The sequence below is a fragment of the Gigantopelta aegis genome, chromosome 5, assembly GCF_016097555.1.
Source record: "Gigantopelta aegis isolate Gae_Host chromosome 5, Gae_host_genome, whole genome shotgun sequence".
NCBI lineage: Eukaryota > Metazoa > Mollusca > Gastropoda > Neomphalida > Peltospiridae > Gigantopelta > Gigantopelta aegis.
Genome location: NC_054703.1, coordinates 24,555,288 through 24,562,787, shown reverse-complemented (window position 1 = coordinate 24,562,787; position 7,500 = coordinate 24,555,288). Strand labels below are relative to the sequence as shown.

At 36.9% G+C, this 7,500-nt stretch overlaps 1 protein-coding gene across 1 annotated transcript in view; it reads left to right on the top strand.

The window, feature by feature from the left end:
* The window catches only part of LOC121373027 (protein mono-ADP-ribosyltransferase PARP14-like), a 96,441-nt gene that overhangs the window by 29,947 nt on the left and 58,994 nt on the right, over positions 1–7,500 (top strand). The gene's annotated exons all lie outside the window — the stretch shown is intronic.

Here is a 7,500-nt window from a genome sequence, read left to right as displayed (position 1 = left end):
TATAGCGGATACCCTCCGTGTGTCTTGTGATACAAATGTATCATAATTTATCAGCACGAGTATGAAATCCAATACTTGAAGAGGATTTTAATACTTTTATCAAGAAGTGCTGATAAATTATGATATCACAAGACACGAAGGGTGTGTGGGTGTTTTTTTATCATTCATTATCATTCTTTTCATTTGCGATAATTGTAAACAACGTCAGTAATGTGGGTTGAATGTCATTATATTTGGCAGCGGTAGACTCGTTAACTAGCAGAACGAGATATCGCAAATCATAGTGCCAGCGATATCTCCTACAAAAGCTGCACATTTTAAGATGTTATCCACCAACAAAGACTTTTTTAACGATTGTAATTACATAAACAAAAAAAAAGTTCTGCATAAAATATTAGTGGTTGAATATTAAGCGTGTTTCTGATCGTTCTAATTATATATACTAGGTTGTATTTCATTTTATTTTCAAAAATATAATTTGAAGACAAAATCCAGTTTGGGTTTCTTACAAATATTAAGATGACCAGAAACACATTGAATATACACATTCTGATATTCTAAACCAGAAAATGTATTTAATATGTAAGTTGAATCGTAGAAGTGTTTTATTAGTCGGAAACATCTTACAATACAGCAAACTCAGGAATGCCCCTTTAATGGGTGATAACTAAATAATATACAAACAGACTCATATACCATGTTAAAGAACAGAGCTGCCCTCAGTAAACAATAAGTCATAGCTGTCTACACTCAAAACAATATCATGACTTCTAAATTCTGTTGGAATCACTATTGTGCAGATATATAGTATTGAATATACAGGCAGAGCCGGTTTAAGGATTCGCGGGGCGTGTAACACAAATAACAGCTGGGCCCCCTTTCCACGATATATATTTTGCATCCCCCTTGGGGGGAAGAATGACTTGGGGAAAATACATCACCGCGGTGCCCCCTAAAGCACGGAACCCGTAGCACGTGCTACATATGCTACTAGGATAAACCGGCTCTGTGTGCAAGGCAGATCCGTAAAAATCACACATATTGTGAAATCACCTTTATTCGTGGTGGTGTAATTTCTGTGTAATTCGTAGACTAGTGCTGTTAACGAATTTAAGAACCCAACGAAAATACGACACACACATATATAACCTATAACTGCTGATCCATGATATTGCCTTTTTTATCCATGAATTCAATTACCCTGTGAAATGTGTCTCAAATTTAAGTCCTTACAAATAAAGGATTTCACAATCACAATATACGTATATATATCCTGCGAAGAAGGTCCAACTGTTGTGTGTGCTACAGGCCCCGCGGATCCTTAAACCAACACTGTTCTGAGCATATCTAAAAGCGACGATGGCTGACTGTTTAGTTTCTATTTTACAGAGAGATGGTGTCTGTGACAGAAATCCATGTGGGGAGAATCAAGTGTGTGCCCAGCTGGGATCCACAAAAATATGTTTTCCAGGAGGTATCAGTATTAGTGATGGTGGTGGTGATATTTAAAACATTCTATAAAATAAACACAAATTTGTTAGATGCGGTATTTTTATGGTTTTTGAGACAAAGCGAGGGTATCCTGTAGCTCAAAACGTTGATGTGATAGAGAAAAATTTGGGTCATTTTTGGATTCAGAGGCTAAAAGTTAGTCAAAAACAAGTGTCAGATCTAACTCAACGAAAAGTGTGTTCCCAATTAGTTTTTGGATGTTCAGTTCCTTTGTTAAACAAACTAATATGTTTGATTTAACGACGCACTCAACACATTTCATTGACGGTTATATGGCGTCAGACATATCGTTAGGACCACACATATATTGAGAGGAAACCCGTTGTCGCCACTTCATAGGCTACTCTTTTGGATTAACAGCATATTAATTTTATGGGTTGAATGATGGAAATACATGGTAAAAAAAGGGTTCAGGTTAGCACATTTTGCCTGTATATCTCTATATTTGTTTAAGTTGCCACCACTCCCTGCCACCCCCATATGCTTGAGGACTTACATCATCCGATATACGCTCATTCGACTTCCATAGGAGGGAGACGTAGCGGTCAGTCTAGGATCGATCCCCGTTGGTGGGCCCATTGGGCTATTTTTCATTCCAGCCGGTGCACCACGACTGATATATCAAAGGTGTTGGCATGTATGTACCATTCTGTCTCTCGGATTGTTCATATAAAAGATCCCTTGCTACTAATGGAAAAATATGGCTGATTTCCTCTATAAGACTATATGTCAGAATTACCAAATGTTTGACATCTAATAGCCGATGATTAATAAACCCTCTAGTGGCGTCGTTAAACAAAACAAACTTTATTTTTCCACATTCAGGCAGGATCTATCCTATACGGTAGTGAGATCTCTGAGGTGCACTGGTAGTTATTTTGATGTAAAATGGTTGCACGTCGACCAGGTTTAGTGGGTGTATTTGTTTAAACCAATATCCTGGAATAAAGAGCTCGACAACATGAATATGCTGCTTGAATACAGGCAAAGGTGCAGAAAAAAAAATCCACGGTCTAGTGATATTGTCATAGTTAATTCATTTCAACATATGTTCGTGCTTATATCCCATTAAGGTTCAAGCGCGCTTTCCTGGGCACACACCTCAGCTACCTGGGCTGTCTGTCCAGGACAGCGAGTTAGTGCTTACTTGTAATGATTAGTGAGAGAGAAGAGGGAGTACTGGCCTTACACCTGCCCATTGAGTCGTTATAACTCGCTCTAGGTGGGAGCCGGTACCGGGTTGCAAACCCTGTACCTACCAGTCATATGTCCGATGACTTAACCACGACGCCACCGAGGCCGGTTTTTTTGTCATAGTGGAACATTTTTACAAATATATTCAAATGAAATATATATATTTAGCTTTTCATATACGATTCAATCAATTGTTATACTGTTATCTGCCAATAATACAATAACTTAGTCTCTATTTAAAGGCGCAGACCCTAGTTTCAACTCGTAAATATAGACACTAAGTTTAGTTAATCTACAAACCTGTAACACACTTGGATACAGTTACAACAGAGTGAAACAAGAGTCCGTGATTTTAAAACCGGAAAATATCCTTACAAAATAGACTAGAACTCGAATCAATAACCGCTACTTCTCAGAGGCACGTGCGTTTTTAAAATATGAAAAATGCATTTTGTGATATTAGAAACAACAGGATGATCAGAAAGACTTCGGTTCTACGGACATGGATAAACTAAACAATAAAATATAAGTAATGTTTGATTTCAGTGATCATAAACGGCTATTATAGTGAAAAATATGCTGTAGTGTTTAAAAACTGGGGTCTGTTCCTTTAATTAGGGGCTAGCAATTAGACCAATTAGGTTCAAACTAAATTAGGTCAGACCAATTAGGATAAAGTTCTTTATTGCTTTAAGTTTTTACAACTTATCAGGGCCAAACACCAATGACACTGCGGATTTTAATTTTCGCCCCCCAGCTTAACAGCTAAAGATTATATCCCATGTCAACAAATAGATTTATCTTATAAATATTTGTTTGTCTATACATGAAAGGGAAGGCCCAAGAAGGACAGCTCTGTTGTTCGTACCCTTGTGGTTCTCAGTCGCAATGCTAACTCTACCATTAGAGTAAATACGTATGGTTTATACAATTATAGCCATACTAACACAGCGTAAATTGTACTTAGTTTTGTCTTACCGGAATGTAAATAAAGGAAGATAAGGCTCAAATTGGTGATGTAGTTTCTTGTAATTTATTTTCCAAACATGAAACATGATTAATAAATTACCAACATGGTGATACAGATAATATACAAGTCAGAGCTTTTGGGTGAATGACACACAGGTCTCCCGATAGAATTGACATTGTTACTGAGACCTCAAGGGTCGGTGAATGACACACAGGTCTCCCGATAGAGTTGACATTGTTACTGAGACCTCAGGGGTCGGTGAATGACACACAGGTCTCCCGATAGAGTTGACATTGTTACTGAGACCTCAGGGGTCGGTGAATGACACACAGGTCTCCCGATAGAGTTGACATTGTTACTGAAACCTCAAGGGTCGGTGAATGACACACAGGTCTCCCGATAGAGTTGACATTGTTACTGAGACCTCAAGGGTCGGTGAATGACACACAGGTCTTCCGATAGAGTTGACATTGTTACGATCAGAATGTTCTCCCGACATTGTTACTGAGACCTCAGGGGTGAATGACACACATGTCTCCCGATAGAATGGGGTCGGTGAATGACACAGGTCTCCCGATAGAGTTGGCATTGTTACTGAGACCTCAGGGGTCGGTGAATGACACACATGTCTCCCGATAGAGTTGACATTGTTACTGAGACCTCAGGGGTCGGTGAATGACACACATGTCTCCCGATAGAGTTGACATTGTTACTGAGACCTCAAGGGTCGGTGACATCTGTAGAGTTGACTGTTACCTCAAGGGTCGGTGAATGACACACAGGTCTTCCGATAGAGTTGACATTGTGACTGAGACCTCAAGGGTCTCCCCTTTGGGTCCAACCTTCCCGGTCTCTGTCTCTGGGTATCTATATTATTTTCATGTATGGACAAATGAATATTTATAAGATCGATATGTTTGTTCGCTCGTAATTGTCATGGGTTTTAGTCCTTAGCTGATAAGCTGGTGGCAACGATTAAAAGTCATAGACTTTTGCTGTAATGTAGTTACACACTAATTGGACTGATTGCTATCCCCTAATTAACTAATGCCTAATTTATTGTGTAAATGCAGGTGACAAAACAACAATTAATTGAATCGTATATACCGTATATACGGTACACAGTTAACTATATATAATTTTCATTTGAATATAGTTGTAAATGATTCACTATAATAATACCATGCAAAGGTGCAAGTATGCCTATCATACGTTCGGGATGAAAGTTGCCCTTGCAGGACAGAACGAGAGAGAGGGGTGATATTAATATTTAAAGCGGCGTTCTGATTACTGTAAAACATGAAATTAATGCGTGTATAAAATAATGCGCCACTACAGCTCTGTCAAAAATGCGTGTATTAATTAATGCGCTGACCGTAAGACAACTTGTTTACTTAGCGCGATGCTTGCGGTGAAAAGGCGACAAGCTAATTGTGTCATACAATGGCTGTGTTTGTAATAACTGTGAATGCTAGGTAGGTTTTGCTTAATGCCATTTTATTGGTGTGAAAACAACTTGCTGCAAGTAGGACATGTATTACTCAGTGACGTTATTCAATAAGTTACGAGTTGCCACATTTAACTCGCTGTTAAACTAAACTACCTATATATAGAGAGTAACCTATGTATTGTTTTATCCAATAATTGTAATCATGTGGAAATACGTTCACGTTTCAAGTAACGTGAAGATAGGTTTGCCAGACTCAAGTATAGCGTCAACTCCCGAAAAAGCATCCCGGTAGGAACCGGTCGACAGTATGCTTGAGTACGTAGATAAAGTTCTTGTACCGTACACGAAACGTGTGAAAAAACAACTTGGTCTTCCAGCGCGACAAAAGTCAATTGCCATCTTTGATGTGTTCGCTGCTCACTGGTGTGACAGTTTTTTACAATTGTTATACAAACGTGGTTTTGAGGTGCAGTTTGTTCCAGCCGGATGCACTGGCGAACTTCAGCCGATGGATCTTTCTGTGAACGGTGACTACAAAGTTGCACTGAAACAACAGTTCACTAGGTGGTATGGTGATCAAGTGGCGATCAATTTAAAAAACAACAAAGACTTCCGGGTGGACTTGAGGATTAGTGTGCTAAAGCCCATTCATTCTCGCTGGATTGTCAATTGTTTTGACTCAATTAAGAAAGACACAGACTGTATCAAACGGGGCTGGATTAAAGCAGGCTTGCTTGATGTTTTGTAAAATTGAACGAACTATCTGAGATGTGAAACCGAACCGAAACACTTTGTAATTGGTATGTGAATGTGTTTAAACATTATTGTTTTAATGAATTGTTTGAGATAATTATTAAGTGAAATGAAACTGCTGTTGTTCACTGATTCATGTTTTTTTTGTTGTTTTTTTATAAATGCGTGGTAAATTAATGCGTCAAATACCTATACGCATTTTTCGCATTAGTTTCTCTCGCGCATTACTTTCATGTTTTACAGTATGCGTCGCATGCGATTTGTTTTTTTTCCCTACAAAAATGGGAACGTTTAAGACATTGATCATAATTAATTCATTTTTTGATATGCCCTTTTTGTAATTTCATTGAAACTAAAAATAGCTGTATCTTTCTTTATTTTTGAACCATAGGTGGGCATTTGGAATGTCATGGGCTGGTATGCATAAATCTCAGCTGAAGATTCACAAATAACTGTGGTCTTCTACCTGAATTATTTAAATTGTTTGAATATAAATACTTTTCCGATTACACACCATTTTGGAAGGCCAGTCCAAATTATTACAATTTGTCATTTCATATTTATTATATCAAATGCATTGCATATATATATATATATATATATATATATATATATATATATATATATATATATATATATATATTACAAGCATATTCATCATAAATAATTCATTTTCTGATTTGTCGAAGTTATGGTAAGCAACATTTATCGCAAGTTCAACAAAAATAGGAACCGAATCTACCCCATGGTGCGCTTTAATACGGTTACTTCCAGGTTACTTCCAGCGATACAGGCCATTCACATGCCACATGAACTTGTGCGTTTCCCGCTGCAAATCACCAGAAAACTCAGAATATTTAAATACTGGATAAAATTACGCAACTCTACTCATTATTTGTTACGCGGCATATATGAAGAAATGATAATTGGTTAATGAATATTAGGCAGGAACTTAACATGCTGGGTTTGAATTACATTTGGAATATAGATTATGTTGACAATAGATGTTATATTATTATTAAACAAATAATATGCGACATATTTAAGCAACTCTGTTATAGCAGGACAATTACAACATACAAGGGATATCTTTACCAGCATTTATTAAACGAGTTCAAATTACAGTCTTACCTTAAATTACCAATAGATGAACGATATTTAAAGGAAATATGCAGAATCAAAATATGTGCTCATAAATTAAATACAGAATCTGGCCGATATCGTAACATCGAAAGATCAGAAAGAAAGTGTACAATATGTAATACAAATGTTATAGAAGATGAATACCATTTTATAATGCAATGCCCACAATACAAAGATTTGCGAAATAAGTACATAAACATGTATTATGGCAGGCGGCCAAGTGTGTTTCTATTTATACAGTTGTTAACTACAGGTAACAAAAATAACTTAATAACCTACGAAAATATCTAGTACAAGCAAACAAAATTAGATCAGCTATTACAGTAAGTAAGGACATTTTTTATTTTTTGTTGTTTTAGTATCCCTGGTTATTTTTAAGAAAACCATACCCACCATTTTTGTGCACATGTATATATTGTATATATATCTTTGTTTTGTATTATGTTTGAAAAGGCCAAAGTCATATGAACAGACATAT